Consider the following 11,368-nt stretch of genomic DNA (forward strand, 5'->3'; position numbering starts at 1 on the left):
AATTTTTGGCGATAATGGGTGGTATCTAGTAGAAATTGACGACTCATCAGAAAATACCTTCCTGGCCCAGCAGGTCAAAACGCTTGGTCGTAAGTTACCTGTAATTTTGCAGAGCATTAAAAATTTGTGTGTGTTTTTTTTTATGAAATGCAACGCCGATATTGTAATTTCTTTCCTGCAAATTTTAAAAGAGCTCACTGGCGTGGAAGATATTACTTAGTATACTTATTGTTTTTTTATATGTTAAGAAGACCTCTTACGAAGTAAAGGAAAACGTGAAAATGGTTTAAATAGCTTTCGCATTTAAAGGGGAAAAATCTAGGACTGGTCAGCCGGTTTCAGTTAAGGAGGGTAGGGTGCAATTAAAGGGTTTAGCTCATGTGACAGCTAAAGTAGCTTTAAACTTCGATGCGATCAATGATATGATGTAGAAAACAGAAAAGACATCAAAACTAAAAGCAGTTTTAACATTGACTGACTTATATCATATTTGACATTTATGTTAAATGTCCCATGTTCAGATAAGAATAGTTTAATAATAATATCGTTCGATAACTTCACCGGAAAGTTTCATTTTTAGATTAAGAGTTTAGATTTAAATATTTCAACAGAATAATACTCTATGCCTGTGGTTTGGGTCTTCTGTTCTTCCGGGAAGTCTACATTACTTTATTTTTATTTTTTAATGTTTACAGAGATTTAGCAATAACAAACTATGGGGGTGTCTCATGGTTTTGTAGGAATTGTAGTTTTAACAAACATAAATTAGCAGGTAGCAAACTAGGCTTATGTGCATTCCAGATTGGAAATTCATATAAAAATGTGAGACTTCTTCATTTCAAACACTAGATTATTGTGAATTTACAGATGTAAGTTGGATTGGTTTAAGTGATTTAAGCGAAGAGGGTATTTGGGTATGGATGACAAGTAAGGCAAAAATAAGCGACCAATACACCAACTGGGTACCAGGCGAGCCGAGTACCTATGACATAAATCATGAACCGGAGAACTGTGCCAATTTCTACACAAACGGACAATGGAATGACGCTCACTGCACACAGTTTAACTACTATATATGTGAAAAAGAAGATGAGTGAGTAAACACTTATCTAAAAGAGCTAGTCAAAATAATAAAAGTTTATGATTTATTTAACTCTTGTCTTAAACGGCCATTCCTTTTCTTCAGAGCTATACTGTTTTATAACTATTTCGATTCTGATGTTTAGCTCCATATTTGATCTACAAATATACCTGTCCAACGAGTATAATACATATCCACGGATTACGATAAATAAGTTCTCTCGTCTGTCCAACATTATTTTCAAAATATTATATTTAAAATATTGTCGTTTTCCTTTCAGAGAGACTGAAATCGTTGGTTGAAATGGTCACATATATGTGCTGTTATGTTAGTTATATGAAAAAAAAACCCACATTGAATTGATATAAACAAATAAACAAATAAATATGCTTCATAAAGTATCTTAAAAACAGAATTTCATATTCTTTATCTATTTTTGATTCAATATGTGCTTAATGTGCTTAATTGTCTTGTATGTGCCAGGGTCGACATGTCTTGTATGTGTCAGGGTCGACATGATTTCATTTCAATTCATTTTGAATAATATTAAATTTTTATATGGACGGGGTATTATTGAATGTATTTTGATGATTTTGATGTAAATACTTTATGGAAAAGCTGCAAAGGATTTGGACATTTCAAGAAAACTAAAGTTTCAAAGTCGAATAGGTCAGTCAAAGCTGGTCCATACAGTTGAAGCTTTTTATTAATACCACGAGTATTAAGAAATCTTAAGTTATTTTTGGGAGGGGGAGGGACGGGGAGGGGTAAGGGTAGGTTCTGATCATTTTACAATTTTCTATTTAATTTAATATTAATCTGTGTCCCTAATAACACGTCCTATTTCCACATAAACCAGTAAAAACAGTAAAGACCTTCTTAGTTTCTGAACAAGTGCATGGCGGTCTGCCAGAATATAAACCACCTGAGAAAAATACTTAGACATATGGAGAGCTACACTACTTGTGGGAATAGAACTTTGACATACTTTTTTACTTTGATAAACTAACTTACTGTGCACAAGTTCCATCAATCTGTTTTTCTTTTTTCCCCAAAATTATGCTCTGTTTTCGACTTAAGTTTTGGTTAAGGTTTTATATGTAAGCCGGTATCTCAGAACCCACTAATGAAAATGGATTGAAACTTCACATACTTGTTCACTGTGATGATCTGACATGCAGTGCACAGGTTTTATAACTAACTTTACAAAATTATGCCCCTTTTTCGACTTTTTGGTTAAGTTTTTGTATGTAAACTGGTATCTCAGTAACCACTTTTGGGAATGGATTGGAACTTCACACACTTATTAACTGTGATAAACTGACTTACATTGCACAGGTTCCATAACTCTAGTTTGCTTTTTTCTTTTACAAAATTATGCTCTTTTTTCGACTTAGCAATTTTCGTTTAAGTTTTATATGTAAGCTGTTATCTCAGTACCCACACATGGGAATGGATTAAAACTTCACACACTAGTTCTCTGTGATGATCTTACATGCAGTGCACAGGTTTCATAACTCTACTTTGAATTTTTACAAAATTATGCCCCTTTTTCCACTTAGCAGTTCTTGGTTACGTTTTTGTATGTAAGCTGGTATCTTAGTACCCACTAATGGGAATGGATTAAACTTTCACCAAATTGCCCCCCCCCCCCCCCCCCCCTCCCCCCCATTCCATTGTCATGAGCTGCTTATGCATTGTATACAGGTTCCATACCCTGTTTTGCAATTTTACAAAGTTATGCCCCTTTTTCGACTTTTATATTCGTTCAATGACGAGGTTGTTGAATAGCCGAGTGTTGTTGTCCGCCGACATCTCTTGTTTGTTTAATATTATTATAGCAATGTATAATTTTGGATATCTGAAGGTCATTATGGTGTATAAGTATTACTGGCAGCGTTCCTAGCAATAAAGGGAAAGACATTGAATAGGTAATCAAGTAGCACTAGATGACTAGTTGGATAATGGTGGAAAGAACAAATCCTCATTTTTTTTTCCAAATTAAAGTTGCATTTTTATGTTTTTATGTAAGCTAGTTTCTGTTTTTATTTCATTGTGGAGTCCTATGCTTGACACTTTTTTTTCACGGTCAGTTTATTGTTTTGATCGGTTGCAACAGGAAGAGGGAGAATACAGCGTTAATAGGGTGTGGTGAGGGTAATGCACTTATTTACTATTTTTTTTTTTTCCCTTTATGAACGGACTTGATCAAGTATGTTTTTATTCTGCATGGTTGCAGCTCTACGCATCAAAGTTATCGTCTTGAACCGCCTTGGCACCCTGGTAGTAGGGCTTCGAGTGTGGATAGTTGTGGTTTCACTCTCTGGCCGCATCAAAATGAAGATATGAAAAAAAGTACTAGTAGCTGCCTCGCTTGGTGTTCTGCATTAAGAGGATTGTTCTAGGATTAGTCAGTCCGGTGTCAGTATAATGTGACTGGGTTGCGTATCATGTCGCTTGTCTACAGCGCGTAATATCAGTGAGGCAGCACTATTAAGTTGGGAACAGTGATCGCTGCTACAATAAGACACCGTCGTTTACCTGACAGAAAATTTGTTGAAACAGATGCTAAAGACGAACACACACCCGCACGCACGCGAGTATGTGTGTGTATGAGAGAGAGAGAGAGAGAGAGAGAGAGAGAAAGAGAGAGTGTGTGTGTGTGTGTGTGTGTTAATGTGTGTGTGTGTTTATCACTTGATCTAGCTAAATGAAATTGTTCTTTTGCCAGTTAAAAGTGTTTTATAATAATGAAACGGTTTTTGATTAATTGTACGCCCACTTACGTTAGAAATGAATTGCATCACTCAGAGTCATATTCATCCGATCTTTGAATATTTAGCTCGTTTTCAATGCTGTAGTTTGTCACGTTCTGTTTACTTCCTTTCTACTATAAGTTTAAAGGGCCTCTGTTGCCGAGTGCTTAAGGTAGCTGACTTCAAATCACTTGCCCCTCATCAATGTGGGTTCGAGCCTCACTCGGGGCGTTAAATTCATCTTGTGAGGAAGCCATCCGGGGGGGCTTAGGGAAAGGGGTTCGGGGGTTTTTCCCCGGGTGTCCGCTCGGTTTAAAAAATTAAAAGGGGGGGGCACAGGGTGTCTTTTTTTTCCACCATGAAACGGGAAAATCGCCATATAAACCTAAAAAATTGGGGCCGGGTTGTGCCCTTTTAAACCAAACAAACAAAAAAATTTCATTAAAAGGTATTTAAAACCCCTTGTTTTTTTCCTTTAGTCCCGGAGTTTTTTTTCCCCTTTTTTTTACATGTTTTCCCGGGAAAATTTTTAACTTTTTCCCAAGGGAAATTTTATATTTATGATTTTTTTAAAAACATTTTGTTTTTTCCGTTTTTTTTTAATCCCCTTCAAAATCAGGCCTTTTTTTTATAGAAAATTTTTAGATATTGCTTGAAATTTTTTTTTTCCGGGTAAAGAAATTCTGACCCTACCATACACTTTTTCCCCTTCAAAATGGTACAGAGCCATATCTGTCACGACCTTACGAACGGGTTCGGGCGGCTTTTTCCCCGTCAAACCCTTTTTTTCCTTTTTTTATTTTCATTGACAACAATGCTGGTTTAAATTTTGTTTTTTTGCATTTTTGCTTTGATTTTTATATCGTATATAATTTAAAATTTTTAAAAAAGTCCTTTTTGTTAGGGGCTTTAAAAAAAAAATCGAGAACCGTAATCCGATTTGTCTTAGTTGACCTTTTTTAAAGAAAATTTTGGGATATACTCATTGCAAAAAACCAAGGGTAAAACCGGGTCGTTGAAATATATCCCCTTTTTGGGTATACCCTGGCTTGGGGGTTTTTTCTTTTTAAAGTGAATCATAGGGGATAAACTTGGGTTTACACTATTTGGGCCCGGTTAGTTTCAAAAATTTTTGATTTAAAAATCATCACAACCCCCTTTTTAAATGACTTAAAACAGGGCACAACATGCAAAATCAGATCGCTTTAAAACCCCCTACTGATGTAAAAATAACATCACACCCTGCTGATTGCTAATCCTCAAACCGAAATTTTCATAGAGGGGGAGGTTTCAAAAAGGGTCAAAAAATTTAGTGAAATATTGTGCCAAATTTTAATTTGGGGGAAAGGGCAATCTAGTCATTTTTGGTAATAAAAACTTTTAAAAACCCCGCACAGTTCTGGGGTTTAGCTGTCCAAATACCCCTTCTTAATACTTAAAAGTTTTTTATTTTTCCGAAATATTTTTTCGCAAAAAAAAACCCAAAAAAACCCAAAATTAACTGTTTTTGTGTAGAAAAAAAACCCTTACATAAAAAGACCACATAAAAAGGGGGGAAAGAGGGGGGATCTCCTAAACAACGGGTGTCTTAATAAAACGAAAGGTTATTTTTAAAAAAACAAAAACGAAAAGGAATTGAAAATTGTCTCCTTTCATGTGCAAGTTTTTTAAATGAAATAAGTCAAAAAAGATCCATAAATCATATCTTCAAATTAAAAAACAACAAGAATAGAATAAACGTTAACATAAAAATTTCAGTTTGAAATCACTTTAAAAAATTTTTACTAACATTTTATTCTTTTTTTAAACATGGTCTTGTGCCAATTTGGGTTTTGTCCCCTTTTTTAGCTGCAGAGGGTTTATTTTCATCCGAACCGGGCCCCACTGTACTCCCTTTAACAGTTTTCTCTTCAATAGTTTCCCCCTGTCAACACTTAACAAAATTTATAACAAAAACAAAGGTACTTTCCCCCAAGATTACAGCCGAGGAACAAGACTGATGTTCTAGAACCCTTGTTTGGTAGGGTTTTGATGTTTTTTTTTGCTTTCCCACAGAAACATGGTAAAATCAAATATCTCTGATAAGACTTAAACTTCCAAATCTTCAACTTCGGGAGGGGAAAAGAAAAAAACTAAAAAGGGCAAAGGTATGTAATTGGTCCCTTAAAGGAACCTTTACTCTAAAAGGAAAAAGGCTAATGCAACCCTGGGGCTTGGAGTGTTTTTGGATCGAACTAAAAGCTTCTCTTTCCAAAACAATTCTTTCCTGTTTTTTTCGTCCTCCAACGCAAAACATATACATAAAAACCAAATTTGGAAGACATCCCCGGTTTGCACTACGGCATATCTCCATTCTTCTGCCACCCAGTATAACCCGGGAAAAACCCGGTTTTTAAACAACCCATTTCAAAAGCCCTCCTTTTTCCCTTTTTTTCCCCCTTTCCCCTTTTTTTTAAAGGTAGTCCCAAAAGTTATTACCTCTTTTGGTAGGAAACCAGTTGGGGTTATTATACTTAAAGAAAGTTAACCCTAACTTTTTAAAAAACCAAACCAACGGACTTCCATAACAACAAAATCTCACACAATTACTATTTTGAATTAAGAATTTTTTACTAAACGTTTAAAAAACCCTTTCCTGAGCTTCAGTGTAATGAAATTTTTGGCTCCCAAAATTTTAAACCCTTTAAATCAAAAATCAGGGAAAAATTTTTCCTTTTTCCCAAAAATTTGGGGGGAAAAAATTATCCCTTCTAAAAATTGGAATTTAGATTAACTTTATGTTTTAAAAAGGAACAAGTAAAATTCATTCCAAAACTTTTTTCGGGTTTTTTTGAATTTGGCCGTAGAATTTAGATCTTTAGGTCGAAAATAAAAATTCTACTTTTTTGACCGGGTTTCGTAATCGTAGATCAAACCCATGGGAAATGATTCCATTTTGGTTGCCCCGGGTCGTGGGCTCTAGATAAACCATTTAGAAAAGTGGTCAGGTTTGGGTTGGGGTCGGGTGGGTAGCTCGTAGATAAACCCATTAAAAAAGGGTTTCAGAACTGGCCCGACCTGGGTCAACTCGTAGATAAACCCCTTTAAAAATGCGTTCACAATTGGTCGACCGGGGTGGGGTTAATCGTAGTCAACCATTAAAAAGGGGTTAAAATTGGTGGGACCTGGGTCGTAGCTCGAGAGATCCCCATTAAAAAAGTTTTCGGGGGGTTTGGTTGACCGGGGTTCTAGATCTTGATAACCTTAAAAAATGTTCAGGTTTGGTTTGACCCGGGGCCCTAGCTCGTAATAAACCCATTAAAAAGGGGGTTTTTCAAATGGCCCCCCCCTCGTAACCCAACCATTATTCAAACCCTAAAACTGCGATTTTTGCCCACTTTGGGGGGGGTTTGTTTTAACGGGACAAAAAACGGTGTTAACAGAGAGATTCTCGCGTTTTCACGTGCTTTTAAAAACCCCCTTTAAATATATGCGGGGTTCCGGGGCAAAGTGAAAACCCATCATTTTGGGGCCCCCAAAACGGAAAATTTCAAACAAAAATGACGTAAACGTAAAAAAAAAGCTCAGAAAATTCCCCGCATTTAAGGGAATTAAATGACGTTATTAGGATGTTTTTCTTTTTTATTTTTTTTTCCGCGTTTTATGCGGAATACGTTAGCGAAAGGGTTCATTTCGTTTTAAAACAACTGAAAACCCCTCGGGATACTTTTGGTACACTCCCCTCGGGTTTCGGGCCCCAAACCAAACCCCTGGGGTTTCTCCCGACTTTTAACAAAAAAAAATGCGTTATCCGTACAAAAATGCTTCAAAATTTGGGTCGACCTGGGGCCGAAAGATCGTAGATAAACCCATTAAAAATGTGTTAAAAATTTTGGTTACCTGGGTCAACTCGTAATAAAACCATTAGAAAAGTTTTTTAGAATTGGTCAAACCTTTGGTCGTAGCTCGTAAATAAAACCATTAGAAATGAGTTCAAAATTGGGTTTTGACCGGGGCCTTGCTCGTAGATCCCCCTTTAAAAAAAGGTTCAGGTTTGGGTTTGACCGGGGTCGTAGCCCGTAACCAATCATTAAAAAAAGGTTTGAATTTTTTGGGCCCCTTGGGGTTCTTTACCGTAGATCAACCATTAAAAGTTTTTCGGGTTTTTTTTTGCCCCTTGGGTCGAAAGTTTGTAGATAAACCATTAGAAAATTTTTAAGGTTTGGGGTTGCCCTGGTCTAGCTCGAAACAACCTTAGAAAAGTGTTTAAAATTGGTTGTTTGGGGTCTAGCTCGTAAATAAATCATTACAAAAGGGGTTTCGGGTTTGGGTTTCCCTGGGTCGTAGTTTCTTTGACCCAACCTTTTAAAAATTTGTTTAAATTTGGTTAAACCTGGTCGGTAGCCCCTAGATCAATCATTAGAAAAGTGTTGGGAATTTGGGTTTGACCTGGGTCGTAGTTCGTAGATGCAACCTTAAAAATGCTTTCGAAATTGGGCCCGGGGTCGAAATTTCTAGATTAACCAAAAAAAAAGTTAAAGAATTTTTTTACCGGGGTCGAATCGTAGATAAAACCATTAAAAAAGGGTTTTCGGGTTGGGTTACCTGGGTCGTAGATCGTAATAAAACCTTTAGAAATGAGTTCAAATTGGCCCGACCCGGTCGAAAATTTAGATAAACCCCTTGGGAAATGAGTTAAAAAGGGGTTTTGACCTTCCCCCGTAAATCGAGATAAAACCTTTAGAAAATTTTTTAGAATTGGTTACCCTGGGTCGTAGCTCGTAAATAAACCATTAAAATGCTTTCCAAAATTTGGTGGCCCTTTGGGGAAACTCGTAGATCAACCATTAAAAAGGGGTTTAAAAAGGGGGTTTTGCCCCGGGGGGCCCGTAGATCGTAAAATCAACCAAAAAAAATTAGTTCAAATTGGTCGCCTGGGCCTACTCGTAAATAAAACCATTAAAAAAGTTTTTCGGGTTTTGGTTTGACCTGGTCTTGGGCCCGAAAGCCCAAATCATTAGAAAAGTTTAAAATTTGGTTTTCCCCGGTTTCGTAGCTCGTAGATCAACCATTAAAAAAAGTTTTTCGGGATTGGTTGCCCCGGGTCGAAGCTCGTGGGGGAAAACCATTAAAAAATTTTTAGGATTTGGTTACCGGGGTCGAGCTCTAGATCAACCATTAAAAAAGTTTTTAAAATTTGGGTTTATTTGGGGTCGTGCTCTAAAAAAACAATCTTTCCCAAAGTTTCAGAGGGGGGTTTTACCTGGGTCGTAGATCGTTGATCACCATTAGAAAAGTGTTTAAATTGGTTGCCCTTTTGGGTCGTAGTTTCATAATAAATCATTAAAAAGTTTGGGAATTGGTTGACCTGGGCGTAGTTCGTAGATCCCCCATTAGAAATGTTCAGAATTGGGTCGACCGGGGTCTAGATAAAAGATTAACCAATAAGAAAAGGGGTTCAAAATTTGGGGTTGACCTGGGGTAGATCGTAGTTAAACCTTTAAAAAGTGTTCGGGATGGTTTTACCGGGGCCGAGTTTCGAAACCCAACCTTTAGAAATTTTTTAAAATTTTGGCGACCGGGGGCCCCCAAAAATTGTAGATCAACCATGGGAAAGATTAAGAATTGTTGACCTTGGTCGTAAATCGTAGATAAAACCATTAGAAAATTTTTAAAATTTGGTTACCCGGGGTTGTCTCGTAAATAAACCATTAAAAAATGCTTTTTCAAATTGGGGGACCGGGCCCTGCTCAAGATCACATTAGAAAAGTTTTAATTGGTTGACCTGGGTCGAAATTTTCTAAAACAACCATAAAAAAATTTAAATTTCCCAGAATTGGCCCACCTGGGTCGTAGCCGTAGAAAAAAACCATTAAAAAAGGGTTTTTTAGAATTGGGTTGAACGGGGTTTCTTTAATCTAGATCAACCATTAGCCCAATGGGGTTAAAAAATTGGTCAAACCTGGGTCGTAGATCGTAGTCAACCTTTAAAAAAGGGGTTCAGGATTGGGGGCCCCTGGGTCGTAGCCTTTAATTAAAACCTTTAAAAATTTTTAAAATTTTGGTTGACCTGGGCCCGTAATCGTAAAATCAACCTTTAAAATATGGGGTTCAAATTTTTTGCCTGGGTCGTGCTCGTAATCCCCATTGAAACGTGTTTAAAAATTTTGGGGGACCCCGGTCGTAATCGTAGATAAACCATTAAAATGAGTTCAAATTTGGGTCGCCCCGGGGTCTAGATGGGTTGATAACCATGGGAAAGGGTTTCAAAATTGGTGGACCGGGTCGAGATCGTAGTTTAAACCCATCGGAAAGGGAAACAAAATTTTGGTTAAACCTGGTCGTGCCTAGATAAACCCATTAAAAAAGTTTTTCGGGTTTTTGCCCTGGGTCGTAGCTCAAAGTCAACCTTAAAAAAGTTTTCAAAATTGGTCACCGGGGTCGAAGCCCCTAGATCAAACCCTTAAAAAGGCGTTCAATGGTCCCCCCGGGTCTAGCTCGAATAAACCCCTTAAAAAATTTTTTAAAATTTGGGTTTGCCCTTTGGTCTTTTAAAATCTAGATCAACCATTAAAAAATTTTTTGGGAAATTGGGTTTGACCGGGGTCGAAAGCTCTTGACCCAACCCTTTAAAAAAAAGGTTTTTTTAAAATTTTTGGGTTGACTTGGGTCGAAGTTTCGTAGATAAACAATTAGAAAAGTTTCAGGTTTGGGTTTTTTGGGGCTTAGATCGTTGACAACCCATTAGAAAAGTTTTTAGAATTGGTTGACCGGGGTCGTAGCTCATAAGATAAACCCATTAAAAGTTTGGGAATTGGTTGCCGGGGTTCGTATTCGTAGATCAACCATTAAAAATTCTTTTCCTTTAAAAATTGGCCCGCCCTGGTTCGTAAATCTTTTTGATTAACCAAAAAAAGCGTTCAGAATTTTTGGGGTTGACCTGGGGGTCGAATTGTAGATCAACCATTAGAAAATGTTCGGGTTTGGTTGACCTGGGTCGTAGACGTAGAAAAACCTTTAAAATTTTTTTCAAAAATTTGGTCCCCCTGGGGGGGTGTTTGGGGGTTGATCAACCATGGGAAATGATTGCAAATTTGGGTTGACCTGGGTCCGTGATGGGAGATAAAACCATTAGAAAAGTGTTTAAAATTGGGTTTTACCCCGGGTTGTAGCTCGTAGATCAACCATTAAAAAATCTTTAAATTTGGTCAAACCGGGGCAGCTCGTAGATCAACCTTTAAAAAGTTTTAAAATTTGGTTTTCCCCCGGGGGTTCCTTTAGATCGTAATCAACCATTAGAAATATTTCAAATTTGGTCAAACCTGGTCGTGCTCGTAGATCAACCATTAAAATAGTTTTTTAAAATTTGGGGTTAAACCTGGGTCGTAGATCTAAAAAACCCATTGCCCATGAGTTCAAATTTGGGTTTTCCCCTGGGTCGAAACCCCCGTGATAAACCATTAAAAAATGTTCAGGTTTTGTCCCCTTTGGGCGTAGCTCGAAATCAACCCCTTAGAAAAGTGTTTAAAAAGGGTTTAAACCGGGGTCGAGT

General features: G+C 37.1%; 1 long non-coding RNA gene across 1 annotated transcript; it reads left to right on the forward strand.

Annotated features, from left to right (window-relative positions):
- LOC123560149 (uncharacterized) lies at window positions 1-1,726 on the forward strand. The gene is made up of 3 exons (XR_008365902.1): window positions 1-89; window positions 868-1,093; window positions 1,362-1,726. It is a non-coding gene; the product is annotated as an uncharacterized LOC123560149 (long non-coding RNA).
- Window positions 1,727-11,368: the final 9,642 nt, after the last annotated feature.

Source organism: Mercenaria mercenaria, chromosome 10 (assembly GCF_021730395.1).
Source record: "Mercenaria mercenaria strain notata chromosome 10, MADL_Memer_1, whole genome shotgun sequence".
Classification (NCBI taxonomy): Eukaryota; Metazoa; Mollusca; class Bivalvia; order Venerida; family Veneridae; genus Mercenaria; species Mercenaria mercenaria.